The sequence below is a fragment of the Homalodisca vitripennis genome, chromosome X, assembly GCF_021130785.1.
Source record: "Homalodisca vitripennis isolate AUS2020 chromosome X, UT_GWSS_2.1, whole genome shotgun sequence".
Lineage (NCBI taxonomy): Eukaryota > Metazoa > Arthropoda > Insecta > Hemiptera > Cicadellidae > Homalodisca > Homalodisca vitripennis.
The window spans coordinates 139639026-139661132 of NC_060215.1; the positions used below are offsets into that span (position 1 = coordinate 139639026).

The window sequence follows — 22107 nt, forward strand, 5'->3', positions numbered from 1 at the left end:
CTTCCGAAATTTGCCAAGTAAGATTCTTAGACGGTGTAACATTGTCACTAAAGGTACTCGTGACAATCTTCATTTCTATAAAGTGTCTTTAAGGGTGTTTTGATAATAATCCGTTCCTCCATAGTGAAGAAGGTGATCAGTCAATGTTTTTGATGGAAGGTATCAATCGACTTTGGTAAATGGTGGTTTTACATTCCCATCAATTTCCATTTGAATAAATCATTCATACACACATTCATTAGCACTCATCCATCATCCAAGACCTATCTATCCCTACTAACCCATCGCTGACATCTTTTCTAGCAATTGAGCTTTCAGAAAGGCTGCAGATTGACCGCAGTAAACTAGATCCATCGACCATGTATTTACCCCAATATCTCGACATTTGCGGTTAGTGATGTGCCGATGTTGGAAATCCACTGTATTGTCCAGATTTAAGTGACACGTCGGTTTTTGCTGGACTCAGTATAGGTTCTACTAGCAGGTATAAACCAACCAGAAGTAAATCCTCTTGGAGGCCCATTTTTTCTTTGGCATTTTTGTTGGTGACAGAACTAACTTGAATATCCCATAAGAAATACGTGAATTATATATGTCATGTTCTATAAGTTTTAATAGCTCAAACTTTCGAAATAACTGAAAATACTGTCAGAAAACCGACCAAAGTGAGGATGACAACCAACCACAACGAAAAATTGTTTCGTGATTTGAACCGGAAAATCGTTATAGTATGACTCGCGTAAGCCTGGTTAAACAAAGAGAAGAAGGTATTATAAATTGTTTGAAATTTTGGATTAAAATCCTTTAGTGGAATATGCGATTATTCAAAGTTCACTTAAACTTTTAAAACGTATGAAATGGATATTACAGAATGACAGAATGCAGCAGCAAGTAAAACTTTTTTGTAGGTTTCAACAGTACCAAATTTTAGTAATTTCTCCAAATTTTAAATAATTTTTAAATGTGGAAACTATTAACCTAGTATGGTCGAGCGGAGATAAAATTAAACAGGTTTCCTTCTTGAATCCTAATATAACTTTGGTTTTTGATGAAAGTAATATTTTGTGGGTTCCGGGACTCAAAAGACTAAATTATATCATACAGTATAAAAATATATACATATTAAAATGCACCCGAGTGGGGTATCAGACTAAGTATTTTCTTAGAAATTCCAAATACAATTTTGTTTTCCAAAAAGTAAAAATATGAAACGCACACTACTAATAAATCGCCAAACTATATTCGGATTTTGTAAACATTCGAATATTGTAATGTATAGCCTAACCGTCTGGGGTATCAGAATCAGAAACACATTTATTCCTTAGTAACACCTGATTTACATGAATGGGGCAACACAATCAAGAATATAATCATTATTATACGGTCTTACATGAACTTAAGTAACAAACGTTATTCCGACCTCTCATTGATTATAATATTAAAATAAATCTAGCCAATTTAATAAAACTAACTAGATACTAATTGTATTCTATATTCTCCATATTAAATTATATTCACATTGTAACTCAGCTTTTAATATTCTAAAATGTATTTTTCCCACGGCTCAAGGAAACCTAATGCGATTGATGTTTTGGGGAGAAAATCTTTTAAACATGCTCTTGTGATGATATCAAATTTTAATGGTAATTTTTGTGAGTCTGAGTGTACCTTTAGATCGTTTAATACTTACACATGTATATGTACATGTATACTTACAATATATACAGGGCGTAAAAAGAGTCCCGCACTGGCTTGATAATTCCCGAGCGTTCACAAGTAAAGCAATAAAATTGGTACATCATTACTGGACCTATAAATATACTTTTTGAAGTAACTACCATATTTTTGTCATGTCAGGAGGATAGCCCTCAAGGAGTAAGAAAGAAATCTTAAATGAGAGCATAGGTCGAGTAGTACATCAAATGAAAGGTCTATGTTAGTAGAGTACAATGCTACAAATCTGACCTCAAAGGGTTCACTCTTTAAAAAAATTATGCTGGTTTAAAGTTTGAAACATTTACAATGTAGGTCTTGTTCTAGACGGTTTAATATTCTTGTCTTGGCTCAAATTGTGAAACTTAAACTTAGTAAATGAATACTGGACTTAAGAAATAGTTTTTAAGATAGTTAGTGACTCTTCACATCCAATCGAGGATGATCTATAAGGAGTTGATGTAGATTGTTTTAAAGTGTAATGTAAGACGTACATCAAGTGAAGCCCAAAAGCCAACCTAAAAATAAGAATTTTCTATTATAATAACTGATACCAAGTTTTTTTCCTTCAGCATTCATCTTTACTAAGCAACCCCTTTACAATGATATACACCTTGAGCTAAGCTTACGGTAAAAACTCCTTGTAGACCATTCTCCATTGGATGTCTACTACCTTAACCTACCCTCTGTATATACATATAAATGTAAGTATATATTGAGTTGAGCCAGATTAGAGCCATAAATGAGTAACATACCTCTTTGACCTCACAAGACTTTAGGTACATAGGCTATATGTTCTGGGTGCAAGAACGAAGGGGAAGCTAACTTCCTCTAGCTATAACCCTTGAAAGAAAGAAAGAAACACTTCTTTATTGAGACATGTACATACTCTCGTTTTTTTTATCTTCAGCCGTTAAGGGAAGGAACGCTTGGTTACCAAATTCCCTAAATGTCTTTCTTGCAATTCCTATTAAAGTGATAAAAAGTGTCTAGGTATACATTTTTCTTCATCTTAAAGGACTATGACTTAACAATGTTAAGTCAACCTTAATGAGCGAAAATGGGATAAAACGATGTTAAGGTTTTATACCCACCTTAACCCTTTGAGTCTCAAGTATTTATTGAGTGGGTGTACTGAAAAGTGCCAGGTATTTTTCTAGTGGGTGCACCTAAAAGTGCCAGCCCTTATGAAGGCATTTTGCAAGGTTTCAGTAAAAATTCAGTTTGATTATTTAATAAGCTATCAACATACTTTTTTGCAATTTTCTTGGAAAACTCTGCCTAATTAACATAAAATAACAAAGTTACCATAAAATTAAATTAGGAATATAAAAAATTGACTTACGTGAAAAAATTCCAGAATTTATTTCTTTTCCATTTTTCAACTTAATTATCATTTCCAAAAAAATCACATCCTTTCTTTGTCCATATCACTGGAAGGGGTATTCGATTGTCTGTAAATCTTGACAAATGTATATCATTATCTTCAATAATGAGTGAGTTATACAACATTTAAGAAACTAATTTCACATTGTTTCCGGTAGCCATGTCAACCAAAAATGTTTAGATGTGAGTTCTGGATATAATTTTGTTAAAGTCAATTGATCGGAAGTGTTTATAACAATTTATTTTGAAAAGAACAGTTCGTAACAAACAATTTAATATAATATTAGTTTAAAAATATTAAGTTTTCTATTTTTAGTGATTGTTTTCCCGGTAAAATCGGACGTTGGCACCTTTCAGGCAACTTTTGACGGCCGGTAACATTGGACGTTGACATTCAAAGGGTTAACGTAGGGGATAAAACGAGACAGCTTTGAGCAGTTTTATATTGCTATACTTGCCTCGGTCTCTTGGGATTCTTGCTGGTCAGCAGCTGCAATTGTTTCTCTGGACTTTCATTCTCTGTTCGCTGCAATCTCTCCAATCATTATCTCTTCTCTGCTCAAAAATCCAGTCCTGCCCAGGACGGTACGGCACGTTCTCTTCTGCCGCAGGCATATGACCTTGGCGGACTTTCTCAATGACAAGGTTTTCGGTTTCACTGTTAAAAGTCGGATCGTGTTGCTAAAACATGTTGCTAAAACTATTCCTTCAAACGGAACATGAAAGTCGCCTCATTCTAAAATGTTATTACCGTCCCAATTCGCTTCCTATCCTCGCCCCATGGAGTCCGATTAAATCCCCATGGGACCTCAGCCTGCGTCCTCGTTTTGGTTAAAATTGCGGCACATCCAAATTTCTTCACCTTATCATTAAAATTAATTTTATATTCGCAATTAAAGAGAGGTTACAAGTAGAGTTTCACTAAAGCAATACATGATGAACGCCCAAAATATCTGACCAACTTGAGAGAAGGATGTGTTAATTTCAAATGTAATTTCAAACATTTAGAATTGAATCTCATTTAATTACACCTTTTCGTGTTAATATATAACTTAACTGTTTCCGAACTTAAGTGTATGCTTGGCTCTTGTGACTACAAAGTTTATACTTTTATAAAATGTACCATATAAATCCTTTGTAACATTTAGTCTGCACGGACATCTCGCTGAATTAAATGACAAGCAATAAAATAGATAGTTTTGTAAATAGCACATGTTTTAACTTAAATAATTTTGTTTAGTTATTCCTTTTAATGCCTCAAATTTCGTAGCTACGATACGCTACCTACGCTATGTTGCGTAGTTAATTGTTAAATTCCTGCGTAAGAAGTTTTCATTACTGACGTTTTCAGGGGGTTTATATCCAGTAGTAATGGCAGGATGTTTAAGAACTAGAGAAAATAATATACAATAAATATTGTACCAAAATAATCGAGTCTCTTGAGTAATTGTCACGCAACTTTTTCGGACTTAACTCGGCATAACTCACTTAAGCATTTAGATTTGAAAGTTTTCCTTCAGAATTCCAACTCCCACACTGTTGTATGCGAGTGTCCTGTACATTTCAAGATATTTAAAAATATCCTTTTCAAAGACAGATTTAAAAATTGTAGCCTTCTCTGTAATATTATTTTTGTTTGTAGCGTTACTTCTCAATAATATGCATACTCAGTTCCGTGTAAATTCGTTAAATGTATAAATTATTATGTATTTTTCGTAGAAAAAAGGGACCTTTGAATACTTAAAATACATCCTCACATACAACTAGGAATTTCAGACGCTTTCTTTTGTGTGCGTTTTAGTTAAGCCAGTGTGCAAAACTTAGTCTGTAAAGACAGTTTTTCAGTCCTAAGAGCAATTTTTAGATTTGGTTTGTAGGAGACTTTTCCGAGGAGTATTCCAGGTCCTAAAAACAGTTATAACATCGTATATTCGGCAGACTCCTAATTTTCTCTGATAATTACATCACAACAGAAATTTAAGGTTGAAGAATTGAATTTATCTTTTTACTCTGTGCAAAACTTCAAGTCTTTGGTGTATCAGGAAGTTCAATTCACAATCTTCTGTTAAAGTAATTAAGTAAGAGTCTGTCAGTTTATCACATTCCTTCAAATAATTACTGTTCTGGTAATCTCAGCCATTTATACACACACTTTAAATTCTTTTCCTTGTACAGTAAGGAACAAAGCCAAGACAGTATGAAATACAAGTTTGTTACTGAAGTGATATCTTTCAGACTGATCTTATACTTTCAGACATGTTAACATTACCCAACACACAACTAACAAGCTCTACCGTTGTCTGATAACGGAGAGATTGCGCAAGAGGACAATTATGGCCTCATTACCGTTAACAAGCAATTAATTAACATTATCCTTCAGGAACTTGGTTGGTGGCGCCCATGTCTCCATAGTCAGGCCTGCGCGACGACTCGTCCAGAAAAGAAAGTGCGATGCTGTAGACCAGCATAGCCTTCCTTTCCTATGGATAAAATCAGTTGCTGCAGGGATGTCAAAATAGTTCAATCGCATGCTCTCATTTAAAAAAATTCTAAATTTAAACAAGATCTACTAAACTAACTAAATTCATACAAAATGAAAAGGAAACGGTTAATTAAACTTTTTATTTTTAGACGATGGTTTACAACGTAAAAAAAGATCTGAGTGAAATGTTACCCTAATTTTTTTAATTTTGACAAAAGTCGTATTAAAAAATCATTCACACAGTTTTCAACATTCCGCCATCTACAAATGAACCGACTGACTTTGAGAGGATGACAGGATTTCGGACATTTGCCATCGTTGTGTTTCAGCTTCATTTATACAATCTTCAGTTTTTTACACCTGAGGAAGAGGGTAGATTTCAGCCTTCGAAACGTAGTGTTATAAATTTTTTAACATATAACGATGACAAAAGTCGGAAATACTATTATCCTTTCAAGCTATTCGTTGTCTATAACAAACTTTAAAAAAAGGATCACTGATGCTATTTTTTACTTAAATCCTAACATTTACCAAAAACCAAATACCATGTAAAAAATTTTTCAAATTTTTCCAACAATCGCAAATAATGTAAAATGATCAAACCCACGAAAGTGTGTGTTTGAAATATAAATACATTCCCCCTACATTCAATTTTGTTTTCAGTAATTGAGTCATGCAATGGACATTAACTGTTTATTCGTTGCATCTGTAACATCATAATCAATTATAGCTCAGATATCACACTAGGAATGTACATTCTTAAAACAAATATCGTCAACTGCATCTATAAAATACAAGTTTAAACATTTGCTGTTTTATGGTAATATTGCTATTACTACTGCTTTGCTGCTTAACGCATGTTTTTATTGTTATTGTTTCGAGTGAATGTATATTACAAATATTCTTCTAATCGATTTATATATGCATAGCTCAAGTGTACAACATGAAACAAATTGAAATTCATTTTGGAGTCAGATAAGAAACTTATTTTATATGGATTACTTTTTGTTCTTTATCTCTCTACTTTCATAAACGGAGTTTCAAATGATTGCTTGTCATGGAATTTACACATTTCTTCTGCAAAAGTATATTTATTCCACGAGATACTGCTCGAATTCGATGTCTTTGAAACGAAATATGTAAAAAAATTATGAAATCAACTGGAGAGTTCGTGGTGAAGGCGTTGGAGGTTTAAATGTGTCTAAAAAAAATTAAATTATCTACTACAAATTACAACACTAATTTACCTGTGCTGGCAGAACAATGCTAAAAAAATTCCCTTTATCTTTAACAACGTTTAAGACAAACATTTGAATTAAAAGGGTTAAGGATTTTTGTTTCTCTTACACATATATTCACTTGAGTGTATGTATTTATACTTATAACAAATTATATTCAATACAAAAAATAACCTACATAAAAGATTTTTCCGCAAATATTTCACTGTAATAATGAAAGCTTTATTTCAACATGCCTGGCATTAATTATATCCCTTTATTGAGATTTCACTCCAGAAAGCGTCTCACTAAATTCCCTAACTGTATAACAAAAAGTGTTTTTCTGTTAAATAACACTTTTTTGAAATCATGCATTTGACTCTGTGTTACTTAAGTGCAGTCAGACTTAGCACATTTTGCGTAAATAAAACGTACACGTCTAAATTGAATATATAGATGTACAGAAATTATCTTCAGTTAGACCTAGCCATGTGAAAAGAACAGCGTAATACTCATTCGGTAACACACTACGCGCATATTCATAGCCGACAGACAAGCAAATATGGTCTCTACGCCAATCTGATTATACGTTTATATATCCAGTAATGAACCATATAAAGTACATAACAAGATTGAGTAAGGATTAACAACCTTTTGTGATCGTTTTAGTATAATGTAAGTGAAAGCTTGATTACGTTGTAAGTTTATAGCAGATATTTTGTGAGCATTCCTTTAAGAGGGCGACGGGCTTTTATGCTTGTATTGTTGACGATTGTATGCAGATGTTAAAATAATAAAGGTTTTTCATAGAGTTCATGCAGAACAATAGGCAATGCAAATACATTGTCAAAACAAGGAAGATGTATAAAATTCTGAGGTTTGTTTCTCTCCACCTACATTAAATATAGAAACGAATACCAATCATAGGGGACAAAACTGAGTTAATGTGTACTTTAGCACTATTGTACAGGAGGTTATTTCATACGGCAGGGGGACTATTAACAAATACCCCCCCCTTTACAGTAAAACTTTTGTATCCGATTTATCCGTTATACGACCGCAATTAATCTACATGACTTCAGCCCCAACTGATACTGTCAAGATTATACGAAGAGCGTTCTTATCAGAAGCAAAAAAAAAAAAATGCTTTCGAATGCTACTTATCAGCGAATATGACTAAAAAATAGCACATTGCCTTGTTGATCATAACTTAAAATATAAAATGATTATATGTTTGATATACAGTGTGTCCACAAAGTCATGGCACACTTTTAAATCAATTTATTTACAAACATATATATATAGCACAATAATGAGCTTAGCATAGTATTAAAAAGTATTTTAAACAGTTTTACTTCAGTTTATCTAAGCTAAAAATGAGCACCATAGATCACCCTGCAGACGTCCTAGGGAACTTTGATCTCCTCCCATGCTTTGATCAGGACTTCTGGGGTAACTGATTCGATCGCAGCTTTGATTCGTCGCTTTAAGTGTTCAATATACGAACGTTACATATAACATTTTTTCGGATAAGTGACAGGTAGCCTCAACACGAAAATCAATGCAATTTATAAAATTGTAGTCCAGTTCATTTTCATACAGCATAAGAACAGAAAAGTTATGCCTCTTCAATTTGTCATTAGGCTTCAAAGCATGCAGTAATTGAGGTTATAACCAATTCAAATCTTTGAAAACTGTAGATATTCAACTCACGTCCCCGTATCTGATCAAACATTTTTGGATTTCTTAAAAAAAACTGTTTTAAATGTTCTCTATTCTTTCATCTCCTGTTTTTAACCTACCAGTCCGCGTTTTGTCCCCTAACCAGTAATTAATAATGGCTTTATTTATACGCTGTTTCCTCAAAACTCTTTTCCCTTCGATAAATGCATGACTGTCAGAGATATTTCATGAAGGACCCGACGATACTCATGTCACTCTGAAATCACAGAATTAAACTTTGCTAGCCAAAAGACACACACTGTCCTATCCGCGTCTACCAACCACCTACGCGAATGCAGACGTATTGTGACCTGTATTCTGTAGTTCAGTTTTAATGATTAGTTTTGTGTATAGTTTTTTATTAAGTGCATGTTTTAGAGTTACTGAAGTTGACACACAACATGGTGGTTGTGATTCCTGGCTTATGCGTGTAACAACGCTTTGGTATGATTTGTTTACTTTAACCTAGTTTGTAACTATGTATTTGGTCAGTTATTTACCTGAAGAAGAGATCAGATTGCAGATCTCGAAACTAGTGTTACTGATTTTTTGTTTCACTGAACGACGGCAAATGGCCGGAAATATCCTGTTTCCTTCGCTGCATTTAAAGATGTTTAAAGTTCATTGGAGTGATTAGGTGTCTTTTTTCCTTTTTAAGAGTATGTTCCCAAAAATAAATGAATATGTAATGTTTATCCCAGCTGCGATAGGGTTTACAATGAACCCCCCCCCCCACCAAATTATATTAAATTTTAGGGATTACAGCTGTCGCCAGTCTCCAGGAGAGAGTGGTGACATTTTTGTCGGCCGAGTTAGAGAATCCTTTTTCTGCACGTGGACGATCATCTTGCTCTAGCCCATCTGGACCTGGAGATTTTGCGGTTATTCTGGCCACTCTCCAAGAGAACGGAGATGATTCGGATTCACGGACCAAGACGATGTCACTTATTTTGAGGTTTTATATGGTGCTGGAGCACTTGGCACTGTTGACTCATCTTTTCCAGAGATTTAGAATGGGTGAATTGACCATTTGCCAACTTTATCTATACTGGGTGTCTAATGAAATGTACCATACATTTTAAATGCTAGAGATTTCCAAATACCATTTAAATATATGAAATAACATTCAATAAAGATGTTTTAATGTGATTGACAGACACCCTCTTCTCACTCAAAATAGTGGGACTTTCTTCCACTTAACCTCTAAATGGGTGAAGAGCAACTCGAACGTTTTATGTGAGATAACCCATTAAAATCAAGTAATACTTTAAATTAAAGGTCTTGATGAGACAAAACGAAACCAAGAGGACAAATACATGATGGCTCTAACCGAAATGGGTACCATTTGAGCAAAGGAAATTTCAATCAAACGCTATGTTGGATGGAGCCACCTTATTTCACAATTAATCTCATTTTAAAATACATTTAAAATGAGGCAACACACTTTGTGTTGCTTTTAAGCAATATTTATCCCTTTCATGAAAATTGAAGTTATTGAACAGTAACCCTTTGTGTGACATCTCATTTCAAAGGTCTTAATGAAAAAAGAATGGTGAAATGAAAAACTTCACCCTACATAGCGTTCAATCCAAGTTGAAGTTTGAATTAATGCAATTATCTTTTGTTCAAATAGGGCCTATTTTTAGACAGAGTGGTCAGTAATAGACCTATTTTTGGTAATAGTGGTCAGTGATGAGTTTCTCTCATCAAAGCTTTCGTTTGTGATATACACTCCATTTTTGAGGAGAGCAGTGTAATTTTTAATCCATCAAAACCATACTCAGATGATGTTATATATGATGTTACCTAATACCCAACGAGATTTAAACATCGCAACTCATTGACAAGTTAGGTTAATGCAGTGGAGCTTTTGTAAACCCTGGCATGCTATATTACAAGGGATATATTTTAAATTTTGCTCGAATTGGTGAATTGTCTAGGAGCCAAGAGCCAGGGTTTTCTAGAAATCTATAGAGGAATCGATCGTCAACCACGCTAGTTTTTGTGGAAGTCGAAATGGAAGGGTAACAAAAGGGTTAAAAGCATGAAATTATAATTTATTCTCTGGATTTTTTTCTCTAGCTTGATACATTCAAAACTAACTTTAAAACAACAAGAAATGTTAAATCAGTGCACAGTAACCATCATCAAATGAGCATTTAAATCTAGTTGTCTGACCGTTATATAACTATTACTTATATGTGAAACGATCAGTTTTAAGTGTGCTTAGCTAGGAAAGATATTATCTAAGAAAAGATTGCCGTTTCATAATTTAACCCTTTGATACCCTTTTTTACCTTCCAAAAACTAGCATGGCTGTCGTTGGATTTCATTCTTAGGATGAATTTCTCCATCGATTTCAAGAAACACCAGGTGGTGTGTACTGGTGCTGTAAAATGTAAATTGGCTCTCGACTTCTAGATTAAATAAATAAACTACCAAGGGTAAGCCAATCGGATTTACTATGTTTCCATGATAAATGCTCAAAGATCTGATATTAGATAGCATTAGTTCTAATAGATAGTTTGTTATCTCTTCTTACAAAGTGGAATTTATCCACAGAGTTGGAGATTATTCTTACCCATATGCTTCACTTTCCTACAAATCTTCTTATGAAAGCAGTTGGAGGGGAAAATGTACAATTAAGACTAATCTAAGCTTACACTACAAATTTACTTACGGCACTTATTCTCAGAAATCGTGCTTCTTATTAGGTAAATTAATTCCTGAGAAAAAAAGCACTAAAAGGTTTACAAGTTACATATTAAAGAATGTTATATTTCTCCATTTGGAAAATTTAAAGGAAAGAAATATCCCTCGTATATCTCTGTAATGTTCATGAAAAGAATTTGTTAATTAGTTCTAAATCCGGAAATGAGTTGATTAAATTGCAACGAGTTCCTTCATTACAGTTGCATTGCTTTGGTATGCTCATTAATTAATTGAATAGGTAGTTTTTCCTTTCCAAACACGTCTTGTGTGTCATGAGAGAGACTAATATTTGTTGTTTATTTTTTAACTTTGGCAATTTTAACTTGAAAAGTAAACTCTCCGTACTTAAATCAAATGTTAATACTTATCAACTAATGCAGTGTCTCTTTAGTAAATAGGCCCGTGGGTCCAAGCCTAGGAGCGAGAGAGATTTTGGGCACAAGCAAAAGATTAGATTTTAAGGCGGGCGCAAATAGTATAAATAAAACTTTCGCTTAAAACTATTCGTAGTTGTTTTGGCCGTTTTTATACATCTATACAGAGCGCCTCCGGGATTTGGGAGCGGGCTAAAATATATTTTTACAAATTACGGCATTCCCGGCCCTCTCTCATGATTAATATGTCTGCTAAGCATCGTTGATTATAAACGTATAATGTATCTGAATCATGCACTAACACTACACTTAAATTAATCTGTTTTTGAAGATTTACAATTTTACTTTATAATGGTGGTACCATCCTTGTCCATGTTTTCGTCGCGAATGCACGCGTCAAACGCCTAAGACGTTGGGGTAATTTGTGTTAAGATGGTTCCGATGGAAGGGGGTACGAATGCCCTTGGGCCCATAGCATTACACGCTAACAGTTACTCTGAACTGAGTATAAAACAGTATGACAAAAGTCCCTCTTCTGTTCTATGTTTGTTTCCGAAATAAACCCTATTTAAAGATATACTTCATTTGTAAAGTATTTTTGGTCCTGACCGATCAGACTCCATGGTGTGAGATACTACCCCTGGGGGAACAACTGAGGAGAGGATCAGGAGCGCAGAGTTAGCTAGACGTCATGCTACCTTGTTGCAACTGGAACAAACACCACCCTCTGCTCGCCACCCCTCTACTGCTACTCAGTTTTATCCAATTATCTTCACCCCCTCCCACAACACCCCCCCCCCCCATTCACTCATTGCACAACACAAATTTGATGAATAAGAGCCTGTATTTTCTACAAATAAACTTAATTGTAAATTCATAGTTTTGTTGCAAATAATAATTGTGATAATACTAATAATAATGCGATTATTAAACGAGCATGATGTTAACTCTACAACATTAAATTCTGGATACACTCTTAAACATAATAGAGGTTAATTTTAAATAGCTAAACAATCTATTGTTTCCTAACATACAAATCGTTTTTTGTAGGATTTTACGCTGAAAGTATATTTTGAGATACGTCCTTGTAAGTACTTCGTTAACGATACAATATATAGTACAGCAATTGAAGTAGAAAAATATGAGAGGTAAAAGGTTTGTCCCCACAAAAACAACAGCAGGAACTTTGGTTTTTTTTTATGCAGGATGGTAAAATAACTACACTAGTTATTATAATGAATTGTATTATTATTATATTTTATGTAGGAAAAAGATTATATATATATATATAAATTGTCAATATATTTTTTCCTCATAATTGTTATATCAAAATTGTTACTAATAAATTCATAACTCTCTTACATTTACGGTACAACAGTGTTAATTGAATCAAGCTACTGAATAAAAGTTACAGCAAATATAAGACCCGGATTGTAATTTGCACATTCAAAAATCATAATGCAGAAATGTTTAGGTGTAATCAGATGAAATATAAAATCTACAAAGTATGTGTTGATGTATAATTAACATCAGTATAGTATTGATGTTGCAAACAAACCAACTACAGAGGATTATAACAAAGACAGAGGTAAACAAACACCAATTAATTATTATTCACCTATTTTAAAATATTGGTGATAATGAACAAGCTTATAACTAGCATTTTTCATTTACAATAAAACATGATTCATTTTGATTAAGTGTTAAATAATTGTCTGTGATATGTTGGGATATAAGAGCATAAATAATATTTTTTTCATCAAATTTATGATAAATATAGCAGCAAACAGTCTAGTACTATTTTGTCTTGTTTCCTGACATGGTTAAATATAGCAGCAAACAGTATAGTACTGGTTTGTCTTGTTTTCTGACATGGTTAAATATAGCAGCAAACAGTCTAATACTGTTTTGTCTTGTTTCCTGACACGGTTAAATATAGCAGCAAACAGTCTAGTACTATTTTGTCTTGTTTCCTGACATGGTTAAATATAGCAGCAAACAGTCTAGTACTGTTTTGTCTTGTTTCCTGACACGGTTAAATATAGCAGCAAACAGTCTAGTACTATTTTGTCTTGTTTCCTGACATGGTTAAATATAGCAGCAAACAGTCTAGTACTATTTTGTCTTGTTTCCTGACACGGTTGTTCTGTTAAGTTAGTTTTTTTTAAATATATTACAATAAAAATACTATTCAGAATAGTGCTTTACCAATGGTTTTTGTCATGCTAATAATAAAAACACCTCTACAAAATTAAAATCCCATACCTTAACCATTTTTATAAGCTACCGAATGAATTTATAAGTAAAAATCCATAACCAAATGGCGATCCACATTTTCTCGCTGCCTTTGTACATATATTTTGGCTTAAACCATCTGCAAAATTAATTTGATTTAATACAACACGTTTGTGTCTTTGTAACTATGTGTTCTTTTACTCCGTAGTTGTTATTATTCAGAGGCTGTGCTCATTGAACAAAAACAAAAATAATGTTCAAATATTTATTATTTTCAGTTTTGTTCAATTTTATTACACAACTTTCTAAATTTTAATTAAAGAGTCTTTTATTGACTGATAAAGTATTGATACCAAAGTTTTAAAGTTAACCACTGACTTATTAGTAGAGTTATCAGGAGTTACATAAAAATTTAGCTTGTTTGTTTCTGCCTTTAGACACAAAAAGCAAATAATGAACAAAAATAAGTTCCATTTTTTATGTCAATAACAACAAAGACAGGTACTGGTTTTTGGCCCTTTACAACCAAACTGGAACCTTACAACCAGCTTTGAAAATTCATAACTCGGGAACTTGTGATTCGGTTAAGACCCAATTTTTATACAAGTTTACATTTTTTGGATGTGTAATGTCAGTACTACAAAGGTGCCAGCATAGCAAATTTTAAAAAATATGCTCAATTAAATCTGTGTTAATAATTTAATATTTCTAATTGTAGTTTATAAAACTGCATGCCCAAGATAATGAATTTGAACGCTCCATAATGAGACTAAAGCCGAATTCTTGGAACCACCCAGTCAAGAATTAAATTTAAGATAATAATATAAGATAAGCAACTATTTTCCATGTAATTATAAAAGTTAATTAGAATACATTCAATATAAAATTCAGGATCGATTGTATTTTGGTTATGCTTTTTTTAGAGTCACAGACCTTTAAGATAACTTCCTTGACTGGCTGGAAAAGAAAACAGAACATTTGATCACTTCACAAGGAATTGATTATGCTTTAAAGAGGAATGTTTTTATAATTTTTTTGTAAGACCCAGTAAGAAATGCTGAAGATAAAAATGTACATTTTGTACAATATGTAAGCTATATGCATATTATGATGTCAGGGAATGACTTGTTTTTAATGATTATTTAATGATAGTTAAGGAAATTACACTTTTTATTTTATAGTAAAATAAAATGACAGATTTAGGCTATTTAGTGAAATATTGTTTAAAGAAATCATTTATGTTATAAATAAAAACCATCCCTTTAGCCATTTTTCATGTATATTCTTTGAAATATAAAACCCTTAATTATATTCAGTCACTGTTCTCTGAGCCTGATCACAATATGGTTCTGACTATTACTTTAAATACCTAGAGTTTCTTGTGAAATCATTAAAAATATTTCTATTCCTGTCTTTAGAAAAGGAACATTAGATCAAATTACCCAATCAAACACAGATCGCATCACCTTAACTCAATGTTGGGAATTACTGAAAGTCAAAACATACACTACATGCAAGGAAATATGAAATTTAACTTATGTGATCATAGTAATCTAAATCAAAATAAAAATTATAACGGCTATTTCTTTGTTTTAAATTTGTTATCGTCGATGCATGATTTGAAAGGATAGAAGGATTTCGGAGATTTATCATCGTGAATGTTGAGGTCAGCTCTGTTTCACCTTCCTTCTTCTTCTTGTTTGGGGCGGCCTATTGCTATGCACGAGAAAACAACCTACAGGTCCTCCTGGGGAAATTCTCCACCCTTTTCCAAAAATGGCATACCGCTCCCTTGCTATTGCAGGACAATCAAAGAGCAGGTGTTCAGTAGTTTTATCCTGCTCATCACACATTCTACAGAGCGAATCCTCCCGAAGGATGCCGACTCTGTGAAGATGCTTCCTCAGGTGACCACGTCCTGTAATCAGACCTATAACCCGAGAAGTCATCAATCTACTAGTGAGAGAAGGTCAGACACCACCCTGAAGGAAAGCAACTATAGTACCATTCTGCTCAATCTCATACCCAGATGCTACCTCCACTTCAGCGCGAACCCATTTCGAGACAGCCCCAAAGGATTCACACCTTGAAATACCGCAGAACGGTTGAGGACCCGTCATAATTAACGCTGAGCCTCAGTTGGCCAGGATATCAGCTCTTTCATTCCCAGGGATCCCCTCATGACCAGGAAACCCAACAAACGGTCACATTGTTGATTCTGGCAAGGGAAGAAACGACTTGATAGCAATCCCAGACAAATTTGGATTTGAACACACAAGAGTCCAACGCCATCAGTGCTGCCTGACTATCCGTGAAAATATTGATCGTCTTACTCCTATATCGCAGACGAAGATTCTCACAAGCACATTCCATAATGGCTGTGACCTCCGCCTGAAAAACTGTAGGATAAGGAACCATAGGGACCACCAGCTCCCTACATGGTCTCAACCCCACAATTTCAGCGCATGTGCCACTTTTTGTTTTAGAGCCATCTGTAAACCATTCAAGCTCAGCTGGTGGAAGAGGTTTCCTTCCCTCCGACCAATCGTTCCTAGGAGGTATCACAATCCTAAAGGGTTTGTCCAAGGAAAATTTTGTAGCATTTGAACAGAGATCATGTGCAGAGCATCCCCCTGAATCAGGATGCTAATTCTACAGTGCTCATCGCTGCAGCCCAACCACAGTCGCGCTTGCTGAAAACAGTAGGCACTCCTCCTGGCCATAGCCCGAATAACAATGTCCAGGGGGGCGAGGTTGAGGCAACAATCTAGAGCTGCAGTAGGAAAAGCCACAGTGATAGCAAGGCAAGCCATCCTTTGGATGCCAGCCAGACAGAATTTTGAATTAACTCACCTTCCTTCATTTCACCTTCCGCTTGGTGCAGCATCAGTTTTCAGAAGCTGCACTTTGCGGAAGGTGAAGTACAGCTGAACTCAACATTCACATTGAATCAACCCTTCCCACCATAGCATTTGTCATTGTTACACATTATAAAACTTATAACACTATATTTTGAGGATTGAAATCTACCCTCTTCTTTAGGTGACAAAAATGTGAATACGTATTAAACTTTTAAACTAAAAAGTGTAACAATGGTGAACTATCACTTAAAGTGATGCCTGTTAAACAACTGCGTTATGGCTGAAAGTACAATGATCTGGCTGAATGAGACTGTAGAATGATTTAATGTTTGGTTCTTTTGAAATTGCTTGTAATTGCATATGGTCATACTCTCCACAATATCCACAATATTACCTGATATTTCTGAAAACATATATTAAAGAATGTATTTTTGTTAAATATCAAATACCTTCCTGAAATAATGGTATAATATTTATTCAAATTAAATTACAACAACAATGTGGGAAACTAGCATTTTTATGTTTTCCTATTACATGTTGATGACTGTGTTACAGGAGAATGCTGGTGGGATGGGCAGACATTAAACTGAAACAGTCCTTCCACTACAAATAAACATTTTGAGGCTATGGACCACGTTTCCAAAAGAACAACCTCGATCAGGAAAACATCAGTGAGGTATCAACCTGCATCGTTCCATTAGTTCAAGGTAAGTTCGTCTTTTAAATTGAAATTCCTTCAATAGTTGCCAATATATTATTTGCTTGGTTATTAGGACAGACCCAAGCTGTTCAAGCACATTCTGACAAGCTTGTCCAATCTTGGTTCTTGTGCTACCGCTGGGTAATAAATCACTCAGGATATATTGAAGAGCTATGATAAAAGAATATTAGATTTATGTAATTTATTTACATCAGCGGTTGTCAATATTCAGCCCAAAATCTGAAAGATATTGCCAAAGAACCTCCCCAATAGTAAACCAAAGATTATACCAACATCTTGATGCCTTCCTTACCTCACCAGATTTTGCTACCCAAATGCTAATCTCTAAGGCACAGCTTTTTTATGTTCCTTTAAGATACAGCTGAAGTAAAATGGCCTTGAGTTTATCCCATAAGAGCAATGTTAAACCTGATGCAGTTTTACACCCTTATTCCTTATTCTCAGTTGTAGAATTATGAGACATGCCTCATTGTATAGATATAATTAATACACACAATATTTTTTAGTTTTATTTTATATATTTAAGCTTTGTTCAGAAAACAAATCTCAAACATTATTGTACTCCAATATTTAAATATTAAAAAAGTACATACTTTACACAAAAAGAATAAAACTAAAAAGCATTTGGATGTGTATTAATTATATCTTTATCTCCCATACAAATAAAATAAGAAATAAGGTTGTATAATTGTATAAGGTTTTACATTGTTATTAATGAAGAAAACACTTATGATTATTTTACTACAGCCAGCTCTTCAAGTTAATATTTTACAAAAATATTTTCCATATATTTCCATCTAAAACTTACAGTGTACCATCATTTATTTCTTTTAACTGCCACTTTTATCTTGTTTTAGAACATTATTAGATCTTTCCAATATTTAGTCATATTCATATTTTGGGCAAATATTAATTTTGCAACTCTAATTAAACCTTTGAGTGCCAGATGCTTTTACTCGTGTTTGAGTGGCCAGCCTGGTGCCATGCATTTATGGTATGTGCCAGGCAATTTTTTATGTTTTTGTAATGTTTCACCTAACAAATAGGATAACTCTTGTTACATTATGTAGTGGAAGAGGCAGGCATAAAATGTTATTGTTTTAAATGTAAAATCTTAAAACACATTTAATGTAAAAATTATATAATTTTTAAACTCTGTTTTAATACAGCAAGTTATGGATTTGGAATAATCTATTTTTCAAATGTACTGGGTGTCCTACGAAGAGGTTTACACGTTTGATTTTATATTACTTGCCCATTTATGCACTGGACATTATCAAACTCTACACAATTCATTAAATAGGTTTTTTTAAATATATTCTGTGAAAATTTCAGCTCTCTAGCAATTTTTGAAACAAAATAGTAGAATTTTGAAACACTATACTTTAAAAAAAGTAAAAATAAAACAGTATTTTTGCTTTTGTAAAATTATTTATTGTCATATTCTAGAGAAAGAAAGCATTTCAATCAAAAAATTAGAACACAGCCTATTAAAAAACCTAAAATTACTGTCCACAATTATTCGAACTGTAATCCATCCACAGCGACACGCTGATAACAGTGCTTAAATGAATCATAAGCTCTTACAAAAAAAATTCTACAGTATCTGGAGAAGTTCCTCTTCCTTGATTGAAGCTACAAGTATAAACTTGTTCCTTTAAGTAACCCCATAGAAAGAAATCACACACAGTTAAATCTGGAGATCGGGGTGGCCAATCTAAAAAATCACTTCCACGGCCAATCCACAGCCATAAAGTTTGTCATTTAGTAATCGCTTGACAGGATTTGCAAAATGAGGAGGAGCACCATCTTGTTGAAGATTGCTTGTTACATTTTTGGAACTGTAAAATGAGGCAAGGCTTGTTCATTTAAAACCTGTTCATACCTATTCCCAGTCATTGTACTGTCTGAGTGTCCTAAGATAGCACCCCATTACAACTGACAGCTGACCAAACAGTAATTCCTTTTGATTTGAGTAGAGTCTGTTCAAGAATGTGTGGATTACCAGTGTTGTAATAATTACAATTATGCCTATTTACAGCATCATTACAGTAGAAAGTGAACTCGTCTGAAAAACAATTTGATTATGCCAATTAGGATCTAGCTCATGAAACCCAATGATATGAGAACAAAATTCCATTCTCCTGTCCGGATCATCTTCAAGAAGATTATGGATTAGATGACTTTTCGTAAAATTTAATTTTGTTTTCCTTAATTATTCTCTTTACTGAAGACTTTGGAACACCAGTTTCAAATTCAACCTTCATTAGTGATTTCGGTTTACCTGGAGAGCGGAGCATTGATGCGCATACTAGTACTTCTCTTTCCTCATTTGATCATCTAGAGTACTTTTTTACAAAACTTCCAGTTTCTAACAAAAGATTTTTCCACTTAGTTATTGTTGGATTGCTAGGTGGTTCAACTCCTGGATAGGTAACCTCAAATTATCTAATTGCTTCTGTAATGTTGCCTAAAGCAATAGCCCACACACAATACTTTACTTTTTGTTCAACATTAAAAGCAATTTCTCGAACTTCAATATCAGTAAAACTGTAATGGAGGAGGTTAAGTTATCTTTTTAAAGCACAAGAAATATTCTTCAATCAAACAGCTGTTTTCAACAATAAGCATTGGTAATAAACAGCTGTTCTTTAAAACTGCAACGCAATAATCAAATCAGGTAATTCAAGAAATGAATTTTTATAGGAAGCAAAATAGTACAAATTTTCAATATGTCACCATTTTGTTTCTACAATTGTTAGGGAGCTTTAATTTTTACAGAATATTTTTAAAACCTACTTTATTAATTGTGTATAGTTTGAAAATGTTCAGTGCATAAATTGGGCAAGTAATATAAAATCAAACGTTTAAACCTCTTCATGGGACACTCTGTACATATGACCCATAGGGCCAAATATAAACATGTACATGAAAATGTATACAGTTCTCGATTTCTTGATCTATATGTAGTGGAACTGTAACCTATAACTGTCATGAGGAGTCTGGTGGTATAGAATATCTCCTAAAAAAAGGGGCTCCAGGAACCTTTCTCTGAAAATTTTTAAAATATGTGATCTCAAAACAGTGTTTCATACATTTTTGAGATGCAGGTGAAACTTCACGTGTGTTCTACCTCAAATGTACGCGTACACACACTGAATGAACCTCAATGTACGTTCACTGTTTGTGTACATGTATTTTTTGTGACTTGTTAAGCTTTATAAATACAACAAATACAAGCTTTGAATTGTTTGCTACATTACTGCAAAATACTGAAAATCTGCACCCAAACACAAGCCTACTCTCATTTATTTCAAATACCTCTTACCAGTAAAATTGTAACAAATGAAATCAAGATATACGGTAATCTAATTTTATTTCGTGTATGGCATACAAAATTTAACAATAATGTTATTGAATAAAATTATTTTATAAATCCATATTAACTTTGGATAATAAAATACTACTGTGAACTCATTACACTTATTTTGCATTTAAACACATCTTTTTAATAAGCGTATAGCGTAATCTCTCTCTCCAGTTGATGACAAAACAGATTTTTGTCTATATGTGTGTCCATCTACATAAACAATACCTTTCATACAAGTTGACTTTGAGGGTTGGAATTTGCTTTTGAAACACAAACTCATTACTCTTTTTTACATTTATATCCAAATACATGACTTTGGCTACTCGCTTCATGTAATTGTCATCAATTGCAATAGAAGAAATTATTATTATTATTACTAATTTGCTAATTGGGAAAAAGTAATGTTCGCCATTCGAAAAATGTAATATTATGTCTGTAAAATACATTGTGTGATGTACTACAACAATCTTTAGTGACTGAGCAAAAAATATTGGAGCGGATGATCTAGTCAGCTCTGGCATTTTTAGTAATACTTTCAGGTCGATAAAGGTTGCACTCAAAGGTTTAATCTCTTACTAATTTTGTATTTTAGTCAGAAGAGCCTTTTTCCAGGCAACATTTTAGTTCCGGGAAGATCTTTTAGCCCAAAATGTTGTTACAATGTAAAGTAGCATGTTTTGTTTCAAGAGTCAAAGAACAAACCATTTTCCAAGGGAGAGTAATGTCTGCCTGTCGAATTGGTCACTTAATGAAAACAACCGTCATTTATCTCCACATGGGTTTATTATTAGAACTTTACCTCAATAATATATGAATCCAAACCACAACTAATCTACTTTACTAGTAATGTAACATTAGTATCACTTGCTCTTCAGACTTGCTTGTTGGATGATACTGTTAGATCTTTTATAAAATATTTCTAATCCTTCAAGGCTCTACTTTATCAGTCAGTCTTATCATGAATGAGTCTAATGGCAATTTTGAGCTGCCCTCCCAGTGTATCTATATTCCAATATCAACGACTCTCACCCAAATTCACCCTCACTGGAACTCCTTAATGTTCTGGTAATTCATGTGAAATTTGAGAAGTGCAAAAAAACTTTTAATATTTAGTTTTTCATTGAAATAGTCATTCTGGCTCAGTTGGAAGTAGATAGGTTTTATGAGAGCTGAAATATTAATTTATTATTATCAAGAAAATAGCCAGGAAAAACTTTTGGAGAGATCAAGACAACTGATATTTTCCTAAAGTGGACAGAGAGTAAGGCCCCATTTTGTTCCTTAAAAAGTTCTTAAACCATTTCTCTGTTGAGA

General features: G+C 33.5%; 1 protein-coding gene across 1 annotated transcript in view; it reads left to right on the forward strand.

The window, feature by feature from the left end:
* The window catches only part of LOC124369913, a 119379-nt gene that overhangs the window by 91483 nt on the left and 5789 nt on the right, over nt 1-22107 (forward strand). Inside the window, exon 3 of the mRNA XM_046828089.1 lies at nt 17258-17409. The gene's annotated coding sequence lies outside the window, so the exon portion shown is untranslated. The remainder of the gene's footprint in view (nt 1-17257; nt 17410-22107) is intronic.